Below are 27,742 nucleotides of genomic sequence, written 5' to 3' on the forward strand. Positions count from 1 at the left end.
GTTCTGCTAGTAAAGGATATGTCATTTAATTTATTTTTTATTCAATTGCTATTTATCGAGAGGACATTCAATCCTTTGATGAGTTGAGTTTGCGGCGTGTGAGATTATGTCTAGTGAAATATTTCATTATTTATATTTCAGGGTTAACCTTGCGATACTCTTTTCTTAGTCTAGAAGCTCCTGAGAATATATGACATAACTTAGAAAAACATAGAAAATAAGTAGATAGGTACTAGTTTCATATTATATTTGTTGGCAAGTTGAAAGAGGTCGGTAGTGTCTACTTATGTAGTTAAGAGTAATCGGCGTTACATATTTGATAGTAATCGATTAGTTAAACTGTTGAGAGTTTCAAGCACCGATTGTAAACGAAAACTTTTCAATTGCTTGGTAACTGAAGACTATGAAGGTTACTTTACTATTAGAAAAATTTCAAAGCTATTTCGATAAAAATGAATCACCGAAAGGTATGTACGCGGATAATTTATAAACAATTTAACAAAATTGGATAATTTATTTTTAATATTATGTTTGTAATTGTCGGGACAATGTTTGTTAAATCAAAATTTCCACGGGAATGGGATCACTAGGATAAAATTGTTCTATGTCCGGACGAAGTTGGGCCCGTCCGCTAGCTTTGATATAAATATTTTTCGGTCGGTACCTATACTTGCATTGTGTGTGAATGTATATAGTCCAACAACTTCGTCGAGAACTTTATTAGCAAGATTCACGACTGTCGGAAAATAATTGACCATTAGTGATTGTTTCAGCTACACTATTTTGGAAAAAAAGATAAATCGTGCACGCCAAGGTTCGCTACTAAGTTGCCGGAGTATAGCACCTTTACTTAGTGAAATGTTTCCATTTCTTTAAAGGTTTTTATTGAGCGGAAGCTATCATTTTACTGGCTTTACGTAGATGGGTCAAAGCGCAACAGAGCATGCAATTAAAGTAATCAACCGTAGTCATAAGTACGAATTAGTTATGCTGAAGACGTTAGCTATGAGTTATGTGATTCTGATGCCAAATGTTTGTCATAACAACTGTCTTCTCATCAAATCATATGTGGTATATAATTGATGATTTATTGTTCGTACATCGGTGCCAATTTTTACGTCACACACTACGGTGTATTTACAATGATAATAATATTCTTAGACGTGGATCGAAAGAGGAGAAAGTTAATGTATTGTCTGGCTTTTTATAAAAAAAAGATCCTGTTATATCAATATTACGAATTCTGTCGATCCCACAAAGCTCCACATCAAAGAAGGTCGGATTAAAGCTTACGATTGTACAACTCTCTGTCATCTTACCCTCATGTCATTACAATATATAAAAGGGTCGAAAACAAACAAAATACCATGTCCTGCGGTATAAAACAACAGACCTTAATTTCGTTACGCTTCAGCCCGCGTTCGGCAGACCTTAACAAACCAGATTTTCATATAATTCCTACGTGAAATTCGATTTACTTCACGTATGAGTAAAATAACAATTCCGAACGACACTGACAAAAGATGAACCAATTTCGCTAGTTTATTCTGTTCCCAAATTGATTTTCGGACGAAGTAACTGTTGTCAATTTTCCCGCCCAAGTTTATGTGAGCGGGAAATGAGAGCAAAGTTGTCTATGCTGAAAATTAAAAAAGGTTGTTCATGTAGGTCGTACCTTCTTTGAAAGTTGTGTAAGTGTGGTGATGGAAGTAGGTTAATGGGTGTAAGAGTCGAAGGTGATAGATTATTTAAGTGCCTTGTCACCTTTAATGCGTGACGTGAGATCTTTGAACCCAGCAACTTTGTTTCGCTACTTCACTGTATCTCTTGGGTAGAACTTAAATGGTTTTGAGTAAATAATTTATACGATCACGTTTAGACATAAACGTCTATATCTACATAAAGTATATCGTTATTTGATGTTAGTTTGATTCGTCTGACTGTCCGTCTGGCTATTTTGATTGCCAAACATTGCGACAGGCGATAGAACTATTACTGGAACGCTTGGAACTTCAAATTGTTTTCTATTTCTGATAGACACTGTTGTATATTGTGGCAAATGAGACTAGACACTGGGCTAGTTATAGACCTGTTAGACATCAAGGAATCCAGAATACATCAGTGGAGAGGAATGGAATTTATAGTTTTCTTGTGAAGTGTGGACATTTTGATTTGTCTCGTAATCTCGCGCCATACTTTGTAGTAGAAAGCGAAATACTAAAACTTTTATGTACAAAATCCTTATTTTAATTTTACAACCTCTAAATATTTATATGCGCAAGGAAAAACAACAGCATTTTAGATTTTACTACTAAAAGTTATCGCGCGAAATAAAGTTAGAGACGGCAAGGCAAAGGCATTGGGCTATTCGTCCCAGCTTGCCGCTTAAATAAAACGATATGTTTTGCATAATATATATTGCCTACAGCAAAAATGTGTTACATTCTGAACCTAGTAGGACGCGATCTCATTTTTGTACCGATCTGTAATTGCTGTTTCGTATCTCAGGGAGCAATGTAGTTTCTTTTTGTGCCAAGGTTTTGAACGGCAAACGCGTTTGTTGTTGAATAAAAATGTAATAATGGATAGATATGAATCACATACAAAATGGTGCTTTATAAGGGTCTATTGATAAAGTCTAGTGTTTATTGTGGATGGAAGGGACCTATGTTATTGTTCCATATACTTGCAGTAAATTTCTTTTCAGGAGACAAAATAGGAAGACTTTACTAAAGCTCTCTTATATCGTATGTCGTAACTACAATTTTACTATTAGACTGCGTAGAAGAAAGACATAGAGATCAAATGGTAAAATTATCAGAACAACAATAATTTTTATTTAGTATCATAATTTTATTCAAAAATGAAATGTAAAGTCAAGAACTGCTTGAACATTATTAAAAAAAAACAGCTCATATTTCTGGTCCACTACCGCGGAAATATTTTCCAACATGGCGGATCTGTCAAAAATATAACAACGAAAATAATATTTTTAATTTATCGGCGTGTGGTGGGTGTATAATTGTCTGTTGTGTTCTTATAATAATCAATTCATTTTGTATATTACGACAGCCGAATCTAACTTGCCAGACGATATTTTGTCTACTATTCTTTTATGATATTTCGAAGCACGTGCTTGCTCTGAACACCTGTTTGTATCGTTCGATCGCTTGTGAATGAATTATGAGATTGTAAGGATGTGTAGCAATGGACTTTGTTTTCGAAAATGAGATTGTTTTCTTTGAACACGCACAAACAATAACACGCTATAAACATAGTAGATAAGATTACATTTTCAGAACGCCGAAAATATTTTTTCATGCACTGAAATTACGAAATTAAAACAAATTTGATAAGTTCTTTGGTCTCTGTCTACCTCCATGGGCATAAGGCGTGATATTATGTATGTACATTCAGAATATCCTATATTGCCTGTTGTTTTTACGAGACGATCTGTATAACTCTCTGTATTTCATAATGGGTACACAACTGTCCAAGAAAACGACAAAAAATCTGCATTGCGTTAAAACTTTTTTCTAGCTTACAAAACAACAAATTACACTTAACTTACAGAAAACAATTAGTATAAAGACATCTAGAACAGCATCTTTACAGTTTAAACAATAACAATATAAGTAAATATAATGACGTCGCAATATTCGTAACTAGTCCGTATTTTGACGTAAAGGTCGTCCGGACATGACAGACCGGACAATAAACGAGACAAATGATGGCCGTTACAATATGCTTAAACTAAAACGTTCGTATTATCTGGAAACTTTGTCGCTATTTCGGGACGGACTGATCTTAAGCCTTGAATATATTCGGCCCTTTTTTACGTACGTTTTGGATGTTTTACACATTTATGAGATAGGTGATAGGTGTTTTATACAAATTGTTGGTAACATAAGTTTTGACTAAAGTTGTGGTAAGGATAAGGATAAGAATGGTAGAGTATTCTGAAATTCACTTTAGATATTAAATGCATAGTCATGTTTACCAATTTTTAGACCTGCTGGTATAATCCCGTTACCCAAATTCGGGCTTACGTCAAATAGTAGTCTTAAATTCCTACCTAACGCATGATTAAATGCTATTTTTTAAATGATACTAATTAGATCGTTTTCATTTTAAAGTTTCTGGTCACACGCTGTTTTGGGATTTTACAGTTCGATTTTGACATAAACCTGATTCTGCCACGCATCCAGCTAATTACGATACTTTTAACTATATTGGTAGACTATGGCATCATGATCTGTTGAACTTTTTGACCTGACTATAATTCATTAAACGATAGTAAGTTGCCAAAGGCTTACTCACAAATATTATAAGTTAAATGAAAGCTTGTAAACAGGAAAAACGTAATTGAAAACTTACAAAAACAATGTAGATAAAAACAAATACTAAACTTAATGAAACAAGATAACTCTCGATGCGTAAACCGAAAGATTTAGCACTAATTTCGTTCAATCGACGAAGAACTAACGCAAAAAAAATCTAAAGATTTACTACACAATATCTTCGTTAAATCGATGAATGGCTAACGTAAATGAATAGCAATTTAAATTGCTTTTAAAGAGACAAGTGTAAAACAAATGTTCTTAATAAAGCGGACCATAGTTCACTCGACATGTGACTGTGAAATAAACTCCATTTTCATTACAGTTGAGACGTTACGGATGTGATAAACATCCAGCTAAATGGATTAGAAAATTACTCGAATTTCTCAAATGGAAACTTTGTTTTTTTTAAATTTCAATCATTTTGCTGATTCCGGATTGATAATTAGATGTTTTTTTGACACGTAGAAAACTTGAAAAATTGATTTTTCAATCATTGTCATTTGCTTAATCAAAAAAGTAATCTGAATCGTTATCCGTCACTTTTTATAATCTGTGTACTAGCTAGTATATGAATAAATATGAATATACTTAATATGAATTAATATGGGTTATATCCTCATTTAATTATATTATTAGAATGAACACGGCACTGACGTGTTTCGAAATAGATACGATCTTTTTTAAAAGATAGTAAATTGGCGACTGATGTCGTTTTAATAGGCTATACGGTTCGTCGTCGAAATTCGTGAAATACGTTTGAAGATAATACGATTTGATATTTAAATCTTGTTTTTCTCCCACTTGTAAACAACTAAAAATAAAATTTACAACTTTATCATTCACCTATTTTATTTCACGTATCGCTGTCTTTCTTGAAGTCAGCTATAAAACCGTCCACACCACGGAAATACTAACACGAGAGGAAAAGGCATTTCGTACTATTTCATTGAACATGGTTGTCGCCAAACTTTGCCAATGACATTTAACGCACACTGAAATACGAAAAGGAATAAACGACTATTAAAAATTAAAAAGACCAGCCACATTTTAATGACATTAGACTCCTATTTTGCACTAATACTTTGTGCTTTATGTCGGAATTGTCACTACGTGCTTTTAGAGTCATCTCTTAGGTTAGTCCTAAGGTAGGTCTAGCTACACATACTTCATATGGCACGCGCCACGCCCACATGCCCCTGCCGTCCACACGTTGACTATCAGTGAGACGTGTCACTCAATATAGACTGATATTGCTCGTTTTACGATACGATCTACTTTTATTACTATGTCTTTAGCAATACCTTGGAACTTTTTCGTGGAATTGGCTTTTCGTTTACACAAGATACATTTCCACAAGAATATTAACTGACTACTAACTTATATACACACACCTTGTTTTTCCGATAATTACAATACTCTCTCTCTTCCATGCTATGAATCCCATATGGTAGTGGGGTCAGCCTTCCTGGTCTTTCTCCTCCACTTCGCTCTTACACTTCAATTACAATACAAATATGAAGCGTCCAAAAGTTTAGGAAATATAAAAAACGCTAAGAAAAATAACTATACAAAAGACCCAAGTTCTCTGCACAAAGCAAACATGTTGAACCATTTTAAACTTAATAATTTCCATTAATTATAAATCCTTGCAATAAATTCAATTTTGCATCATCTGAATAAGGTTTTAAAAGCTTAGACGGGGAATAATTACAGAGGGTGTTCGCTAAACGGTCGCATTAAGTAAAATGTTGGACGTTTAACAAAACACCGGATTTAGCAAAGTACTGCGACAATGATTACATACAAAATCTTGGTTTGTTTGTATGTTTATACATGTATTTTTAAAACTAAATAGTGGATCCCATTTGGATAAACGTAAATAGGTAATTTTGGTACGATTGCAAGTAGGAACATTATCGTTATTTGGAATGTCTATTGTCTCTATGTGTGCAAGGAAAAAAACACAAGTTTTGTTGTGGTTTTGTTAAAGAAACGGGATCCTTATTACTAAGACTTCACAACTCTTAGCCACTATTAAGAAATATTTCAAAATTAATCAGAATAAACCAATAGTACTTTGTCCGAGCCGACAATCGAACGAAAACATTAAGGACCGCACCAGAGTCCAGTCTGTACCTGATAATATGAATCTATTTACGCGTTTTCACCTACAGGAAACTATTAAGACCAGTATTCTATTCTAACCGAAAATAACACGGAGTAAAATCTTAATTTTATAAAACGACTATTTCTGTCCCTCTCTTACGTACCACAAACATCTTCCATCCTGCTCTGACAACTAACACATAATTTGAAACATTACGTTTCCGTGTTGCGTCACTCGTAGCTATTAAACAGCGGTTTTTATATATAATATTATAATAGGGAGACGTGCCAAACGCCATTAAAGTGATTTAATAATATTATTATATTATAAGCTCCTACCGATTGTACCGGTGAGAATGTTAAATTGTTCGCGAGTTCCAACTAATGACGTCATGGTATATTTTATGGGAATCCGTAGTATATTGAAATATAAAACTAGTAATTGAGGGAAAATTACATTTTGGTTAATCCGCATCCCATCATCAGGGTCTAAACTAATCGGAGCTAGCACTGTAACTGGATAACTAATAGTAAACATTTTTTACCCATTACTGTCCCACTGCAGGGCCAGGGTCTCCTCCTAAACGAGGGGGAGGAGTTAGGCTTTGAGTCCACCACACTGGCCAAGTACGGGTTGGGGCCTTTCCATGCCCTCAATAAGTGTATTAAATAAAATAATATATTTCTAATAAACATACTAATGTATTGTATTTCTAAATTGATAAATACTTTTATTCATAGATTTATAATTGTTTCAGGTTTGATTGTACTTTGTGTCTATTGTCTGTTTGTAAAAGTCCCCGCGACAAGAGCAATATTTAGTGCGAGAGTTGTATTTAAAAATTTCAATAATTGTTGCTTTACCTATTGATATAGTTGAAATACGTATAAAGGTGTTGGAACAAAACTGCGCTCCAGTTTCTAACGCAGTTTACAAATTAGTACTGCAGTATCGGATTTTAGTTGTTACAAATTCTAACAGGATTTTTTACTAAAATATAAAAAAAAGGCTTGTACAATCTACTGCATTTGTATACTCTAGTTACGAGTTATTTTTGTTCGTGAATTTATGAAAAATGTTGATAGTTTTTATTTTAAACTCTAAGCTTTAGTGAAAAACGACATCGCTTGTTTTTAACAGGCCATAGTTTTTATCCGTATTCTATTTCTTTAACACACGTACATTAAGTCACGCCTTCTTCGTTAGGAGTGGACAGAGACTAGAGAACGCCACTTGGTATGTTTCTTACAAACTACTTATTTAAGTGTTTCTGAATGTATTAATTAACTTAACTATCTCTATCTATCTATCGTATGGTTAGTGGTCATGGTCAAGCTGGAGTCAAAGTTATTCAAGCCGCCCGAAAGGCCTCGATGACCAGATAAACAAAATATATACCTACCATAAACCTATTTTCCTACTTTTTGCATAGAATTTCGCTATAATAATAGACTGAAATTCAAATCCAAAATACAAATTTACCAAAATATTATTTGGTAAACATTTGTGAAAGCTAGAGTTTATTAATTAAAACTATACAGTATACATTGAGTAATGTACACGTAACAGCGAGTTTGTCGCCACATCCCTTGTGTACACCTCCATTTGCATGAGCTCTGCGTTTGCTGAAAACCTACATTTTGACATTCAGTAAGTTAATCTAGCGCAACGGTTGTTAGGGATGCCAGTTTATGGTTTATTATCAATTTTAATCTAATTTTACACGATTAGGTATATTTTTTTCAAAGTTTCCACCGTAACTAATTATCCATTTTAAAATTACTCCAATGATGGTGCTTTTCATATAGATTACATAAATTTAGTGGTCATAAGATAATTTTATTAAATATTTTTATTTATCCTCTCTGTATCTTCTTTTATTCCATTTGCTCAGTCATAGTTAAGAAATCGCTAATATTAACATATTAGCGATTTCTTAACCATTTATAAACACTGAGCACTGTTGATGGCATGGCATGTGCGATGCACAATTAATTGTTTCAGGTCTAGTTGTACTTTGTGTCCGTTGTTTGTATGTTTGTAAAAGTCCGCACGACACAAGAGTAATTCTTAGTGCGGGAGTTGATTTTAAAAAATAATTTCACCGTCAAATGAACAGTGCCAGTATAGGTTGTTTTCAAAAGTACAGACCAGTCAAGTCGAAAATGCCTCGGGCAGCAGAAGTCGAAAATAGTTTACGAATGACAAGTTAGAAAAAGCGCCGTCGAAATACAAAACTACCCGCACTGTCCTTTTTAGATCAAACACGAATAGGGTCTTGTATTAGTTTGCTTTTTTCTGAGCCTAAAGTTAATCTAGCACAAGCAGCTAGGGTTGTCAGTATAATAAGCACTTTATAAAAGTTTCTGACGTGCGTCGGGAAAGATAAGCCGTTTGCATGTCGGATTATATACGGCTTTGCGTGCTGAATTTGCATTAGCTAGCCTCTTTTTTGAAATATTGATAGTAAAATTATGAAACTAAAAATATATATAAAGGTAAATTTTGCAATTTTGAGTTTTTGAGTTGGGTACACCGAGATAAATAGACAAAACTTTTGCCGTTTGTAATTTTCGGTTCATGTATTATTACATAATATAATTAATAGCACTTAGCAGGCCTATCGTCATATACCGGGCACGTAACGAAACATCAAACACAAAATCAAGCCTACTCCTCATAGGCAGAGACCAAAGAACGCCACTTGGAACGATCCTTACAGACTTCCTTTGCCTCATACACATAAATATATACATCTTGTCATAAAAGAAATACCCGATAGCATTTTTCCTGACTGAAAAACGAAACCTTTCCTCGTTCATTTATATACTACCAGTTAAAAAAGAAACAAAACACATATCAAATCATGTAATTACATCTATACTAATATTATAAAGCTGAAAAGTTTGTTTGTTTGTCTGAACCCGCTAATCTCAGGAACTACTAGTCCGATTTGAAAAATTCTTCTGAAGTGTTCGATAGCCCATTTATCGAGGAATCCTATAGGCTATATATCATCACGCTACGACTAATAAGAGCAGAGTACGAGTAAAAAATGTTGCAAAAACGGGGAAAATTTTGACCCATTCTCTTTTATGTGACGCAGGCGAAGTTGCGCAGGTCGGCTATTACATATAAATACTGTCAACCCTAGCAAACACACACATACACTTAGAATAGTCAATACAGCACCGGAATGAATAACCCAAATAGTAGATACTATTCAATTTACACGGTTACCCCTCTATTACCCGTGCTATCCTACCGTTACCTTCACTACCTTACCCTATCGTAATGTGAATAAAACAATGGGTAAGTACATAACCGTTATATGTACTGTACTTTACATATATAGTTATTGTAGCAATAAATACGAAGTACTTTCGGATTTACTTGCTTGAAGATTTTATGAAGCGAAAGATATGAATATTTGCGATATTTTGAAGTAGAAAGAAATTGTTTGGAATGCAATGTTTATTTGGCGTATAATTTACATGTAATACGTGTAATTTAATATTTTTTTCACTTTTGATTGCCTCCGTGGCGCAGTAGTTTAGGTCACGCTGCTACCATTGGGTCAGGAGGTCGTAGGTTCGATTCCCACACGGGACTTTTATTTGTACGATCCACAAATAATTGTTTCGAGTCTGGTCGTGCTTTGTGTCTGTTGTTTGTATGTTTGTAAAGTCCCCGCAACACAAGACAAATTTTTAGTGCGGGAGTTGTCTTTAACAAAAAAAAGCTTATTCCTTCATACGGCGAGTAAAGGTTTCAAAATACTTGTTAAAAATTCTTGGTGGGTAAAAAAGAAAGGGTTTTTTGTTAATTAAAGGGTTATTAGAACCGGAGATTATCTTTCAGCCCTTTAAAGGTTCAATTTCTGTAAAAGGGTGAGGAAAAGTGTATCATAATTTTTTTTTTCATGGAAGGTTCCTAAGTAAAAGAAAAAAAGATTGTATTATATACCGTAAGCATTTAAATTAACTATACCTTGCCATTAAATTACAGTTTAATATATAATTTTGTTTTTAGGACATAGTTTAGAAATAAGTTAAATTGCTGTAATATGCATAGACGGCTAAATCTTTATATATATTATATAATTCTTCTGTAAGTGTGTATGTCACTGAACTTCTCTTAAACGACTGGACCAATTTTGATGAAATTTTTTGTGTGTTTTCAAGGGGATCTAAGAATGGTTTAGATTCACAATTTTGTCCGCTGGACAATGTTTTTTATTTATTTTTTATGGCAAAAAAACGTTTGCCGGGTCAGCTAGTTTTATATATTATTACATGGGACTAAAATTGGTAATGTCGAAACACGGGTATTTCGAACGTCTTTACCTACACCGTCGGGTATAACAGGCGTGGTATTATGTACCTATACTGAGAGGCGCCCATAGCCAGTTGCGCTCACCGGTTGGTAAACGATCAATGAGTTAAGCAACCGTGGCGCGGTCATTCCATAGATGGGTGACCGCAAAGTGGTATTTGAGCTGGGCGTCTCCGTGCTTCGGAGGGTACGTAAAAAGTCGGTCCCGGCTGTTGTCTACTAAGATAATAGTCGTTAAGCCATGTCAAAGGCCTCTCGGGCGGCTTGAACAACTTTGACACTAGGTTGGCCACTAACCATACGACAAACAAACAAAACATGTACTTATACACAAATAGTATCGAATAGCTAAAATGTGGTCTAACTAGTCTAGATATAGAATGTCTAGGCTAATTTTAAACGATCTAAGTCTGGAACGACAGGTGCACGTGGTTTGCTGAATGTAGTGAAGATAAACACAGTGTTCCAGCGTGAATTTATCAATATAATAGTAGTATAGTAGTTTATATTTTTGGCCTGTATGTTTGCTTTATTTATACTGGTATGTAAGTGCTTATGGTGAAGTGTTTATTCGTTTCAATAATGTATTTTTACGTAGAGATAAGTGTAGTGAGAACAGTACCTCGATTCTCTACCACTATCGACTACCGACAACCGGCTAGCTATCGAATTATGACATTTAGAATGTACTGCCAAATGTTTACTACGACACCCGTCAGAGGCGCTGATCAGATTTTCATACAAAATTTCTCGATGACAGTTCGGTTGTCGGTAGTCGATAGTAGTAGAGAATCGAGGCACTGTACGTAGAGATAAGTGTGGTGAGAACTGTTAATTTAATAAGCCATTGCGTAAGAAATTACGAGGTTTCGTTTTTAATTGAGTATCGCTAAGTATTATAAGGAAGGATTATTAGCCCGAGGATGGATCACTCAGCCGGGATTTGGCAATAGATTCGTTAGACAATAGCCAACTCTATAAATGGTAAGTAATGAGTGTATTTTAATTCACTTATCCCTATATTCTGGATAATTATAAAGCTGAAGAGTTTGTTTGTTTGATTGATTGTTTGTTTGAACGCACTAATCTCAGGAACTACTGGTCCGATTTGAAAAATTATTTCAGTTTTAGATAGTCCATTTATCGAGGAAGGCTATATAGGCTATATATCATCACGCTACAACCAATAGGCGCAGAGTTTTTGACCCATTTTCTCTTATGTGACACAAGCGGAGTTGCGCGAGTCAGCTAGTTCTGGAATAATAAGCGAGAACTTATCACTACACATTATCAAACAAAGACCTCTCGCTATAATAAACTCTAACTGAACATATTTTCATACAGTTTCGGTTTGGTTTTAGTGTATACTAGCTGACCCGCGCAACTTCGCTTGCGTCACCTAAGAGAATGGGTCAAAATTTTCCCCGTTTTTGTAACATTTTTCGTTGCTACTCCGCTCCTTATGATCGTAGCGTGATGTTTTATAGCCTATAACCTTCCTCGATAAATGGGCTATCTAACACTGAAAGAATTTTTCAAATCGGACCAGTAGTTCCTGAGATTAGCGCGTTCAAACAAACAAACAAACAAACTCTTCAGCTTTATTATATTAGTATAGATGTGTAACAGGGCGAAGCTAAGGCGGCGGACGAGGCCTTAATAAAAAAATAAATTCACGTGTCTATGTCAGTTATTCTACGAAAAATGGTTCCAAATTAAAAACCAATAGAAACTATTTCAATGTTTGTGTTCAAGTGATAGTTGTGTTGGATAGAGTGGACAGGTGTTCATATAACGGAGTCAGTGAACCGTGTGGTCGTCGCCTCGATGGACACACTATTGCCTTGTGATACTGATACTACAAAAGTGACATATGCGCTCTTATAGGTAAAGGTATTTCAGAGAAACAATCCCTGTAATCGGACCCACTCGGAAGTCACTCCTTAGCAAAATGAAAAAGAGAAAACATATTATAGTTAGTTTCATAACTAAAATAGGTTTATAAAGTGTTTATGAATAAGAGGGTATATACATAAAACTAGCTTCTGCCTGCGACTTCGTCTGCGTAGATGCCGGAAAATGTCCATGGGATTCCGTTTGCGGATTAAATAGTATCATATGTTTTATTAAAGGACATAATCTCTTCCGTTACTGGGTGACTGTCTGTTGGATAACGCACAGCCGAAACTACTGAGCGTAGAAAGTTGAAATTTGGAATGAAGTTCCCTTAGGATGTGTAGAGGAGCGCTAAGGGAGGATTCTTGGAACTCCTCCCCGAGGGGGGTGAATTCTAAGCGGGCAAAGCTGCGGGCAACCGGGCAACCGGCTTTTCCCTAAGTACTCAACAATTCGCAAACGCTATCGTTGAAGGCCTGTTATTACAAGCAAGCTAATCGTTTGATTGCTTACGTTACGTGCTAACAACCAATAATTCGTAGCCGTAATAAAGAATTACTGCTATTGTTTATATTTCTATTTAACTGGTTTTATTAGAAGGCTCGCTATTTTTCTTCATGTTATTTGAATATTATTCATGGCAATGAGAATTGTGGAATTGATTCAGTGGTTTTATTGATATGATGACGATTGCAGACAGACAATAATATAGAAATGTGATCGGCTAATTGACTCCTCTAATATAGAACTAATGCTTAAAAATATATTAGGTCGGAGAAAAAAATATTTTCGCATTATAGTATGTATGAACTTGTAATAATATCTTTACTCTACACAACAAAGCTCGATATTTGGGTACCTCACGAGCTTACTGAAAGAAACCTAATAAGCCGTGTACTCATTTGTGATTCTTGAAGTCAAAGAGATTTTATTACAAGTTCATACGTACTATAATGCGAAAACACTTTTTCCCCGACCTAATATTTTCGTTCAATCACAATCCTTAGGAGAAGTCGAGTTTGAATATCCCTACAAAAGACATTCGACTATAATTTACATACATTAATAAAAAGATATTTCACAAATTCTCAAGGTAATATCTACATAATAATAAACACTACATTGTACAAGTCTATTATTACCTTATCAATACAGTTTCACCCTATTCTTAGAGCAAAAAGCCAACCTTTTCTCTTCTAAAAGCAGCCTCACATGACCCTAATTGCTTGCGACGAACGACGAACTAAGACAAGCCGTAGCAGTGTGTAGCACCTTCGTAGCTTACCGCGTAGACCCCGCGCCTTTGTAGCACCGGCGTAGCGTATACGTAGCTTACTTAGTTTGAACTGTTAATTGAAGCGTGTTATGTACTGTGTTTGATACTTTGGAGTGCTACGAAGGTTCTGAAGGTTCTATAGGAGTTGTGTCATTGCTAAGACTGTACGTTTGAAGGTTTTTGTAGTTAGGGTTTTGTGTCTAGCGATTTATATAAATAAAAAAAATGCCAACGCTGCCCAAATGCAGGTTATGGATTTTGGAATTCTATTTCTTTAGGAATTGTTCTAAAAAATTTCAGGTTTGTAAATTATTTTCGTGGTAATTGCCTTCATTGGAAACCAAAAAAAAATCTTATAACTTCTTTTAGCCATTGTTGTTTAAAAATAAGTATTCGAAAATAATGTTTAAGAATTATAAACCGAAACCTGTACTTCAAACTGATTAATTATGTAAGTAATGTTTCTCACTCCCAGCATCGTACCTATATATTAGTACATATATAAAATCTAAAAACCAAGACAACCAACGCCTAAATATTTGAGTTTTCTCTCAAACTTTTCTGAACTAATTATATTTCCCAAGAATACTTGGGCTGGTACGAAAGTATTCCACATTCGGTAGTATCTTCAAATATGCAAAAGGAATGGCGGATAGATTTCCAAGTACTCGAAGCAAGGTCACAGTTGCCATACGTCTGTAGAGAACTAGTGAAACACACCAAATTTTAGATATTTTAGGGTTTCGTACCTAAATGGTAAAAACAGACCCTGTTATACCGCTGTTTACAATTTTATTTATTTCCGTTTTTTATAATGACAAGAAACCGTATTATAACGTGCTTGTTGGAAAATTGAATTTGCCAACTCGCACTTGGCCGGTTTTCTTTTTGCATATTTATTTTGTATTTTGTGGAATTGAGAGTCTTGGAGGTCAAATTCTTTGTCCTGCTGCTCGTTTTGTTGCACGAAGGGTGCTTAAACACTAATTTGAAACTGACAGTAAAGTTAAATTGTGAATGAAATCGTTACTGATTTTCTAATGTATTAGACAACTAAGCTGGTCATAATGGTATAAGCTTGCAGTACGATACTGTCGTAAAGCATTAAGTTTACGAAACAAACCATATCCATTAGAATATCACAAAAATTAAAACTAGATATTCGACTACAAAGTAAAAATGCTTCATCATTTTATATTAAGAACTAACAAAGACCACTTGACAATTAAATACACGGAAATAATAGTAAAAAAAAACACATAGTTTCCAAGATACCCACGGGTCAAGGTCTTAGGGTCAAAAATAAGTACCACCGAGTAATCGTGTCTAAATATCCATTACTTATTCATTATACTCTAAACGTGCCGTTACGTTTCATCGAAGGACGAATGAAATAATTAAATTATATTAGTATTGCCTCCGCTGCTGTAAAACCTTTTAGGATTTATGGCAATCGGAAAATGTGGGGTTATACGTTTTATAAAGGTCATACACCGGTACACGATACAGCTATAATTTAAAGGATTTAAACATTTACAATTTATTTTAATCATGTCCATGTTCTCATATAGATAGGTACCTAGATTTTTATATTCTTTTTATTATTATTACTTTACTTTAAGTTGCATTTGATCAAAGCCGGCGAAATACGCTCTTAATCCATACTAATATTATAAATGCGAAAGTAACTCTGTCTGTCTGTCTGTCTGTCTGTCTGTCTGTCTGTCTGCTACTCAATCACGCCTAAACTACTGAACCAATTGGCATGAAATTTGGTATGGAGATATTTTGATACCCGAGAAAGGACATAGGCTACTTTTTACCCCGGGAAAATCGCGCATTTCCCGGGAAAATTCACGTGGCGAACGAAGTCGCAAATATTCAATATTATAATGACACTGAATTAACAAAATTCCGTTGTCATGGCAACTGTTTTAATGGCGGGTATGCCTTAACGCGATTTCGTTATATTAAGAGATATAAATAATTTTGAGAATATTTTTCGTGAAAAAAAAGCATATTTTATATCATCACGCTACGACCAACAGGAGTAGAGTAACAGTAAAAAGTGTTACAAAAACGTGGAAAATTCTGACCCATTCTCTTTTATGTGACGCAAGCGAAGTTGCGCGGGTCAGCTAGTAAGAAATAAGAATGATAAAAAAGTCAATAATATACAGAAAGGAAAAAAAAATACGTTATGAAACACTACTTTGGGAGGTAAATTGGTTCACTGAATAGAAACGTGCTTTATTTTTATAAGATAACAGCATTCAGAGATTTTTGATAGTTGCGCACATTAAACAGGCACTCGGTTTTTATATACCTATTATATGCATTCTAGGTAAGAATATAGTAAGAGTACAAAATGTAAGTTTATGCCCTGTATGTTTAAAACCACTGCCAAATAAAGACAGATAAACATTTATCTTTATAAAACAATTAAAATCGTTGATTTCCGTCTCGTCATACTTGACACAGGAAAAAATAATTCAATACCATTATACCTACGTCACTGCTTATAATTTAGAACGTTACACTTTCAAAATTACGTTGCAAGTGAAACTATCCACTGTACACAACTCACAAAGTTCGTCGCATACTTAAGTAAAGTTACAATGAAGATATTTTCATGAGGAAGCTCCAAACTTGCTAACTCCTTGTTTTAGCGGTACTTCGGTGCAATCATAAAGTTTTCGGCAGAATGTCTTTAGTACCAAGGTATAAATATAGTATTATATTATTTTGGAACCGCCATAAATTTGTAAAGTGAGGAATTTCATATATTGATAACATTACAATATTGTAGGTTGCAGAAACGCCTGTTTCTAGAATCAAACCCGGGTCTTCTTATCACACAGACTATGGACGTGAATTTAATATAATTATATAATTACATAATATGTACATACACATAATCACGCATTTTACCATAGGGCCAGCAGGGACGAAAGAACGCAACTTGCACTTGCGACAATGTATTGTATTGTAAATGTATTGTTTGACCAGCAGCGCACATAACAAATTTTGTAGCTTTCAGAATTGAAATTAATGAATTCAGCCAGCCTGCGACCCCGGCTAGTGCAACCTGCGCCGAAACGTAAGGCACTTTAAGGTGAATAACGTGTTCGATCCCCGTATTCTATTATACATTCAACGCGAGATTTTAAAAGTTATAATTGATTCAGAGTTATAAATAAATACAAAAAGTTTATTTAATAATAACAAAAACATGAAAACCATCACAGAATCCTTTAATTTATAATGCTTAACTGCAGAGCGGAAACGCAAAGCGATATGAATATGTATTGCATATTTAGTGAACAATTCATAACGGATTGAATGAACTAAATGTTTGTACCATAGAATATATCCGCGATCGTATTCATTATGAACTGCAGCTGAACTTGTTTGTACAACGATGATTGTAGTTTGGCTTCCATTTAGTCTCGTTTTAATTATGTTATTGCAAATGTTTTAAAACGTTGAAAATATATTTTGTTGTTGCTTTTTCCAATGATTTTGTATTTAAACATAAGGGCCCATTTTCATTGGTCGATAAGTCAGTCGTCAGCCCGAATGCGGGGACTCCCCGCATGCCGACTTTAACGACCAATAAAAATGCACCTAAATCCGCGCATGACCAGCGTAGAAGACTCAAGGATCAACTCCACTTTCGTTACGGGAGAAGGCCCTTGTCCAGAAGCGGCACAATGACGAGTTAATTTTAATTTTTTTCGCATATGTTTCATATATGTCGAATTATATATTGTTACCATAAGATGTTAATTACTTTGTATATAGTAGGTAGGTAAACATGTATTTATAAAATATTTATAAATGCGTATTTTAAGTATTATTTGAACGGTTGATAACTCAATAATATGACATTAAGTTACAAAATTTAGCTATTATAATTTATTCATTAAAATCTTCATCTAACACGGTTCTATTAATTATAATTACATCCTTTGTCTGAAATTCACAGTACCCTGCACAAAGTCCTTCGCACAAAGGAGTAGGTTCTCTTCACGAGTGTCAGTTGCCAAGCTTCATAACTATAAAGCTAACTACACACATATTTAGGCCGGCACCTTCGGCTCTGCTATTATCAAACTGTATTCATGAAGTTATTATTACAGTTGTAAAGCTTATTTATTCGGTTCAAATAATCCATGCCCTTTATTAATATTAGCTTGTCTCTACATATAAGTATTGTACTCATGTTAATTTTGAATAAATTGAACTTGAATTGAACATGTTTAGCAAATAAATAATCTTTATCTCTCTAAATCATCCAATTTCGTATTATTTGTTAAAATTACTACAGGCTTATGCCGAGCAAGTATTTCTTTATGACTCAACGCACAATTCGGTTCTTTTTTTAGGTGTCGGTAAATTTCCCCAACATTCCAACCCACACAAAGCCGATGAATGCAGAACCGGCTGTGTGCTGCAAGCTTTACCCCATTTGTTTAATGTTGTGCATCGCAGTTTAAGTTTTAATACGTTACACGAAGGTAAACCGTTCACGTTTAACTATGTGGAACATTGTTGAACGTTACCGCGATTGAGGTTACGTTTACAATTTAATGTTATACAATAACTGTTACTTTTAGTTTTAAAAGGAATGCCAAGACCACAATATGTATTTGGTTTTCTTTAAAAGATTTGGCCAGGGTACTTTAAGCTCTTAACTCAGAACTCTGTTATTGCAGGAAGAGATTCTTTCCCAATAGTGCAGAAAAAATGGGTAAATTATACCTAATTTAAATTAGAATTTTTCTGCAAATAATTTAGTGGAAACTTATCTAAACATGTACAGGTTTTCACTACATTTTCATCTTCTGTCTACAAATATTGTGCAATTTTTTGAATTTGTTTTTAACTTCTCTTCAGAATAGGGCACGCAACATGACGTCTTCTTGACGTTGAACATCACCTATAACACCACGAAAAACATTGTATGTCAAACCTCTGTTACAATTATACCCCAAAGTAACAAAACGGAAGCCAAGAAAGCAACCACAACCAAACAAAAAGGCCCACAATAACTAACGGCTTACCTTTTGAATCACTTACCATAATACAAAAGATAAAACGACCTGAATATTTTTTATTCAAATGGACTTATTACCCTAAACGTATGCAGTTTACTTGTACACTGCGGCCTGAAAGTTTCAGTCGTAAATTAGTACATACATAGTAACTACATAAGGAGTTTTGTCTTGACTTAGGGCTCGCTAGAAATGAATTTATGTACCAACTTTTGTTTAGATATAAATCTGGCGCGTTTGTGTGCGATTACAGCGTAAAAGAGGTGAATATACTCGTAGTTTAGAAGCATCATGAAGTTTTTAGTTTTAGTGTATAAAATACATAGATTTTATGCTATATTGATGTGTAATCTGTGCTAATATTATAAAGCTGAAGAGTTTGTTTGTTTGTTTGATTGTTTGTTTGTTTGTTTGAACGCGCTAATCTCAGGAACTACTGGTCCAATTTGAAAAATTCTTTCGATGTCAGATAGCCCATTTATCGAGGAAGGCTATAGGCTACATATCATCACGCTACAACCAATAGGAGCAGAGCAGCAGTAAAAAATGTTACAAAAACGGGGAACATTTCGACCCATTCTTTCTTGTGACGCAAGCGAAGTTGCGCGGGTCAGCTAGTAGATACATAACTTTAGCACGGGACTTTATCCGTATTCAGGACTTTCTGTGTTTTTTTTAGGCTTAAACATACCAGGTACTAGGTAGGTATGTTTAAGCCCAAAAAAACACAGAAAGTCTTTTTCATCTGACATCGTTTAAATATGTTTAAAGAAATTAATTTAAAAAAAATGCTTTCAAAAAGAAAACTAACATTGTTTACTTCTATATAATGACGAGAAAATTGTATCTACAACCCTATCTACCTCTACATTAAGTAAAAATTTGTTTATAAGTCAAGTGACAAAAAATAATAAAATGCAAACTTTATCATTATTCACTTCAAAAGGACAACACAGTAAATAAAGGTACATTTTTATTTATTAATCTTCAGTGACAAACCCCACGGGAATTAACATAAATAATAAAGTCTTCATAAATAATTTGAGCAAATATTTTACTTAGTAGCAAACGATAAAAACCTCATTCTTTCATGAATTATAAACGGCTTAATTAAAATTGTATCACGATTAGTCTCAACGTTTCTGAGACAGCCACGTTTTATAAACGACTGTTGATTTCATTCGAATAAATAAATTTTTAAATTATAAAGCTTTGAAAATTTATTATTTTATTAGAATTTCCTCATCTATTAAGTAGAATTTTTATAACTATCTTTCTTACAAATAACTGTTTCTTATTAACCTTTGCGGAGTGTTAGAAAAATGTTGACAAACTTACCCCTGGTTTCTAAGGTAAATCTAACGGTAGTTTATCTATTCAATAGTGTTTAAGCTCATATAAACATGACAGTTTGAATAGATAAACTACCGCTAAATGCGCCTAAGAAACCGGGCATTTTTATGAAAGAAAAAGTTACTAAAAAGGCTGCCGCGTTTCTCGGGTGCAAGACAAGGTAAAGCAAGATAGACTTAAGTGCCAGTTTACATTATATTATATACAGACTTTATGTGCGATAAAAATTACAATAACTGTAGAAATAAAATTATCGCACAATTAGGAAAGCACACATAAAAATCTATGCTTCTTACGATGCGATGCGACACTAGGGAGTCAAATCAGTGTCTCAAAAGCAAAGCGGATTTAATCTGTTTTTTTAACTAAAATTCACTATTGTTACGTATTAGATACAAGTCACCTCGCTGCGTTTGTCTGTCTGTCTTTTCACGATAATCTCAAAACCAATTGAACAAAGTGCTGTGCGTTTTCCCCCATTAAATAGAGCAATTCCCTAGTAAGGCTTCAGTGTTATATTTGTTGGGGTTTTGTTTAATATAACTTTTGAAAGTATTCGAAAGCGAGGCGATCCGTTAATCAGTTACACATCAAGCTGTTATTAAAACAATCCGAATCAATTTATTCACACATTTGTGTAAAAAGTACTATGTCGATTTCAAATACTTACTTGTTAAAAGTTTATGAAATAAAGCATTTTTGACTTTGACTTCACTGAAGACATTTATGACAGTAGTAGAAAAAGAGTGTAGAACTGTAGAGCCTTATGACAAGTGCTTGTACGTTATTCAAAGCTCATAAATCAGTTATTGGAAGAATTTCTCAGATCAATTTACTGTTTCAAAGGTCGATGAAATCATATCTTCATGTTTTACTTAACAGGTGAAATACTTATATAGGTTCACATGAGAATTATATTGATTTACTTATTAGAACATTATATATTCTTATTATGTACGTGTGAATTGTCACACATAGTACAATTTAAGTAGTTTGCTACTAGTTACAATTGAGTTTTTAATATAGCATAGTTAAGCATATTTTAATATATAAAGGAGATTGTTTTATGAATAGAATAGCCGATGTGTTTTGTTTAAGTCATCTAGCTTTCTTCCGAAACTCTAATACGATTTCACTTCTGTCGAGTTCGAGTGTATGTCTCTGTCCACTCGGGGTGGACAAGCAGGGGGTGGACACCGGGAATATACCTGACAAATCGTACTCTAAAATTCTAAAGTACCTAATTCATAACTAAATGCTATTTTAGTGGAACTTACTAGCTGGTTTAATTTAGATCACTTTCATTAAAATCGACGTTGGATCATGCGATGGACTGGAATAGTATGATTCTGGAATAAGTACGAATCCGATACGATTGATTTTTAATTCTAGGGTCAGGAACAAACTTCTCGTAGGTGTTCAATTTTAATCCTATTGATTTGTAAAAACAAATAACACCGAAAGTCGTGTGCCGCAGCGGGTTAATACCATCAAACAACTTGTGTGGGAGGAGAATGGCAAGACCATCCTGCCATCATTACACTACAGTATTGATGATAGTCATTTCATACATTTCCTTACACAACATAAATAAACAGCCCTACTTTATGCTATGATAACAAAACAACAGTCTCACTAGTTCGTGTCGCGGTCGACTTGACAACGACAACTGACAAGATTACTTGATTATCTCTGGCCGAGTGTCACTCGAGACTCGAGACGCTAGGCTTCCACTAATTGTTGTTGCGAAGCCTCTAAGTAGCTAATTGTTCTAGTGTTAAGTTGATAGTTTAGCGTGTCTAAGTTTGTACGTTAATAATAAGTAATGTTCTTAGTCGAGTGTGTACAAGCTTCGCGACTACTGTTTCAATTCGATATAAAAGCAAATTAACCTCCGATGTAAAAATAAATCTGTAAAACTCTCATTGTATCTCGAAATGTGTGTATGTGCATAACTTTTGAACAACTAAACTAAATTGGATAATTCTTTTTTTATATATGTTTGTATCTATCCTATCCAGAATAAGTTGGTATCGGATTGATGGGATCTAAATTCCCATGGATATGGAATTAACGTGATGAAATTTTATTATAACCGGACAAAGTCGGGCGGGTGCACTAGTAAATTCAGTCATTTACTCGTCGTATGGTCAGTGGTCAACCTAGTGTCAAAGTTGTTCAAGCCGAAGGCCTTTGAAATGGCTTAACGACTGTTATCTTATTGATTACAACCGGGACCGACTTTTTACGTACCCTCCAAAGCACGGAGACGCTCAGTTCAAATACCACTATGCGGCCACCCATCTATGGAATGTCCGCGCCAAGGTTGCTTAACCCACTGATAGTTTACCGACCGGTGAGTGCAACTAGCCACGAGCGCCTCAATTAATAAGCGTAAATTAATAATGTCATTGTAAGTACACCGATCATTAATATCTTAAGTAATTTGACAGAGGACGTTTGAGTAGGGTGTTGACTGACAGATAGTTTAGGTCGACGCATTACCGATGATTAACGGATGTCTCACACACTACGATGTACGGAGGGTTCAACGTACGAGATATTTGTTAGTTATTGGAGGTTTCGCATGATAGATTAATGTATACGAAATTTTATTTATTTTTACAAGAAGGTCAGGTAGCAGTAGTATAACTTGTGGTCATATAATATGTGACTAGATGAAAACGAAGTTTGTAAGTATCGTAGCGTTCCTTGGCATCCAACCCAAAGTAATTGATTAAGTGCTATATATCATTCAGCGCAATTTTATCCAGATCAATGACATGACAAAAAACGGAACATACATGCAACACAAAGTTCGCATTTATGGTGTAATACTCGTGCAAATATTCCATTATAAATTAAAAAAGTCTAGTAGTACCTTGCCCGATCTGGGAAACTAACCCTAGATCAATACGATCAGCAGTAGGATACACTGTGTGCCGCGCCACAGAGGCAGTCACTCATATTCCAATATGATCAATATTTACTATGGCAATACAAGAGTTATATCACTACAATACATAAGTCATATTCCCGAAGCACGTATTGTATTCGTGCTCAATCAAGCACGGAGCGCACATGCGTCTTGTGACGTTGTATCTCATTGTTGGTCACTGTTGTGTTTGTTTGTTAGTATGTCAGGCTCGGTGGCTTGACTAAGATTGAAGAGATATTGGTAACTTGTCGCTTGAGGGTGTGTCTCTGTGTTGTGTGATTTAGGAAGGTGATATATGCGTAAAGATATCGGGATAAGAGATTTTAAAATTGCATAATTACTACAAGGTAACGACTGTCAGAGCTCTTTGAAAATGCTAGTAGGGTTCCATTATTTAACGTGCTTTCCCAAACACGATATGGTCACCTTTATCAAGCGTGGCTTAACCACAGAGGTTGATCCCTGACATGTTATTACTTAGCCATGAGCACTTCTATAAGCAGGAGAGACGTAGCATGTTATACTAATATAGGCTAAAGCAACCCTGTCTAGTCCGTTTTAGTAGTTAAAATTCTAAGAAAATGTGGAGTGATAGGTTATATCCCAATAAGGACATAAGATACTAATTTTTTTTTAACTCATATCTGTCCCACTGCAGGGCAAGAGTCTTCTCCCATACGAGGTTGAGGGTTTAGGCCTTGAGTCCACCACGCTGGCCAAGTGCGGGTTGGGGATTTTGCATGCCTCAATAAATGTATTAATATTACTATTTAACATTTTTTTTTGATCCACGGGTTAATTGTCAAAATACTTAGTATTTTCCTATAATACTACTTATCCTAATCCATCTATAAAGCTCTATATAAGACGGAACATTAAGCACTTGAACCCTGCGGTAAATTTAAAAGTCCGTTCTCACATAACAGTGTGTGTGGTTAGCGAAGTGTACGCCGGCGACCGCACTGCGGGCATACGTTCACTTTATTTAGACAAATCTTGAGGTTTCACGTACGTGTATTTAGGGCTTTAATGGCGCTTTGTTTATGTTAAACGTGTGGAAATTTGAAGTTACAATAATAATATGTCTATTTTTGACCTACATTGGTTATTATTTAGTTAATCAATATTATAAATATCTATACTTATAATAAATCTGTAGAGAGGTCAATTCTGTACATTGAATATATTTAAAAAAAAACCAATGGGGGATGTTTAGTAACGGATACTGATACCGAATCTGCAATTTATAATTTTCTTTTCTGTCTGTCTGTCTGTCTGTCTGTCTGTCTGTCTGTCCTCCGTCTGTATGTGTCGCTATCACGTAAAAACTACCGAATAGAATGCACTGAAATTTGGTATATGCATAGAATAAGTAGTGGAGCAATTTCTAGGATACTTTTTATAGCATAAAATTTCAAAGATTTTTAGAAAATTGAAAAAAATACGTAAAAATCGTTTGAACCTGCGTTTCCCTATAGAGACCATAGATGGCTTTACAATCCATTTCACAACATTCGCATAAAGTTAACGCGGCGCCCGCCGTATCGATACCTGTTGTTCGCACCAACCAATAGATGGCGTTATAGTCCGCAACAAAGCATGTTTTTCTTATTAATTTATTTTAATGGCTTTATTGTAAAAAAAATACCTTTGAAACATGCTATACATTTATAAGATTTTAAAACATAAATGTTGTTTAATATATTACACAAAAATGTTGGTTTACGTGGGTCGGTCCGGTCGGGATATCCTAGATGGCAAATCGAGTAATTTCGTTTGTTGTCGTTGTTCGTCGCAACTAACAGATGGCGTTGTTGTTCGAAACACATAACCAAATTAATTGGTTGCATTTTGGAAATAAATTGGATAGCTATGAAACAGACTATGTGGTAAGTTTTAAAAAATAAACAACGGATGATATATAAAAAATAATTACGGGTTACGCGGTTTCGGACGTATCATCGCAAGTATACATTATTACGCGTGTGAAGAGCTCCGGCGCAGATAGGTCTGTCTGTAGCTATAATAATATTCTGAATCCAGACGGGTAAGCAATGGTCAGTCTATAATAAGGTATTATATTTTACACTGTAAACTGGTACGGATCCAGACGAGAGCGGAAAAGAAGGTAACCACAGGAAATCAGGCCTACCTGAGCCTGTGTCACATTGTGTGCCCTTCGGCTCCCTTTCGTAAATAACCATTAGATGACAAAAGAGTTGTTAGCATTTTTATGTGTAGGTGTATCGAGCGCTTCGCAAATCGCTTGCTCAAACGAATAAGCAACAGTACGAAATTCACGCGAGCGGAGCCGCACGGGTCAGCTAGTATATAATATATTAAAAAAATCTGTTTCTGACTGACTGACTGATGGACAACGTAAAGCCGATACAGAGCGTAAATATTTGAAATATGGTATGCAGATTGCTTAGGAAGTGTATAAATAGGAGCACTAAGAGTTCTTAGTGCTGCATTTCCCACCCTCGAATGGGGGAAATTCCACGAATCCGCATGCGGAAAGTTTCATATTATTATACTTCTAGTCAAATCTTAGGGTGATAAAAAAAAGAACACTACTTTGCGTATGTCGAGTGCTTATATTTTTAAGTTTTTAAAAGTAGACCTTATTAATAATATCCCTAAACACGTAACACCGCAAAGTTATTTAGATATAACTGAAGACATTTTCGTCAAGTGATTCTCACATCAATCATGCAGCTAATTAATTACACCTTGAACAGTTCAGCCTTCAACAGCCTTCAACCCTGGTGCGTGAAGACACAAGCGAAGATGGATGACTGAACAACGACGGAAATTACTACTTAAACGTTTTATTTTTGTCTTATCTTTATTTTCTTTTCCGGCAGTACATAGCTTAGCATCGTCGAATATAATATTAAGTACTAACACAACTAGTTATTAGTATTAGGTACTAACACAATGGATTTGAGTTGTCCTATAATAAACATTTTTTTTTGGTAGTGGGGACATGAGTAAAAATTGTTATTTTTTAAATATAATTTACGGTACAACACGGTCTACGTGAGTGATTGGGAAAATAATCTGTTTTTCATTACTGTAATGACAACAAATACTGAAAAAAATAACAAACACAAAAAACGTATTTTTTTTCGTTTGCTTAGGACAAATACTGTGAATGACGAAACGTGGGTGTATTTCACATCTCTGCCTACACCTTCGAGAATAATAAGCGTGAAACAATGTATATGTAGGTTTATAGTTTATATAAAAATCAGTACAATACTCTAAAATCTCGCTACTTCAGTATAATCTAGATAACACTAAAGTGTAATAAAACAGGTTGGTTAAAGCCTTCAATATAGGGGATGAGGGTGATTGATAGTAGCACTAGTACACGAGACGACCACGACGCGGTGACGTCACGACTATTTGTCACTTAGATAACGAACCTAGTACATGTGGGAAATTATCTGTTTGTGGGATAGATAGTGTGGGTTAGGATGTGAAGGAGTGTGAAAAGATAGGTGTTTGATATTGTTGTACAGTCTGTTTTTATAATATGTATACCCTAATTAACACACTCTTAGTCTGTCTGTCTGTCTGCCCTCAAAAACCGGAGTGTTATCCAAAAGTATCGCATATGCTTCTGAAATATGTGATTCTACTTATGAATACTTGTCATTGTTTTTATTACACGAACTCCTTAAATGTTAATTGCGAAACGTGGGTGTATATTTTACACCTCTGTAGGTTTATAGAAAAATCTGTACAAAAGCCTGAAATCTCGCTACTTCAGTATAATCTAGATAAAACTAAAGTGTAATAAAAACAGGGTGGTTAAAGCCTTCAATATAGGGGATGAGGGTGATTGATAGTAGCACTAGTACACGAGACGTACACGATAGTGACGTCACGACTATTTGTCACTTAGATAACGAACATAGTACTTGTGGGAAATTATCTGTTTGTGGGATAGATAGTGTAGGGAGGGATGTGAAGGAGTGTGAAAAGATAGGTGTTTGATATTGTTGTACAGTCTGTTTTTATATGTATACCCTAATTAACACACTCTTAGTCTGTCTGTCTGTCTGCCCTCAAAAACCGGAGTGTTATCCCAAAGTATCGCATATGCTTCTGAAATATGTGATAGTCCAGTCATTATAGTAAGTTCACCTCGGAATTCGAGATACCCAGCTGTAAATCTGTAAATACTTGTATATCGTCCCCGTAGAGCGAAAAATCACTAACTAACACCTAAGTGATTTTGAGATACGAGGTGTTTTATGTCTTAAATGACAAAAAAAAATATAACTTTTTTCGGAGATTAGTTATCGATGTATGAAAGGTTTATTTTTGAAGATATATTTATTAAGTATATGTTATATGCATTAAACCACGAAAATAGTATATAAATTATTAACTGTAAAGGATAATTTGTTTTACCCCAAGGTTTTC

General features: G+C 34.7%; 1 protein-coding gene across 1 annotated transcript in view; it reads right to left on the reverse strand.

Annotated features, from left to right (window-relative positions):
• LOC142978712 (uncharacterized) overlaps nucleotides 1–27,742 on the reverse strand; it is a 65,457-nt gene that overhangs the window by 16,649 nt on the left and 21,066 nt on the right. The window lies entirely within an intron of this gene.

Source organism: Anticarsia gemmatalis, chromosome 15, assembly GCF_050436995.1.
Source record: "Anticarsia gemmatalis isolate Benzon Research Colony breed Stoneville strain chromosome 15, ilAntGemm2 primary, whole genome shotgun sequence".
Taxonomy (NCBI): domain Eukaryota; kingdom Metazoa; phylum Arthropoda; class Insecta; order Lepidoptera; family Erebidae; genus Anticarsia; species Anticarsia gemmatalis.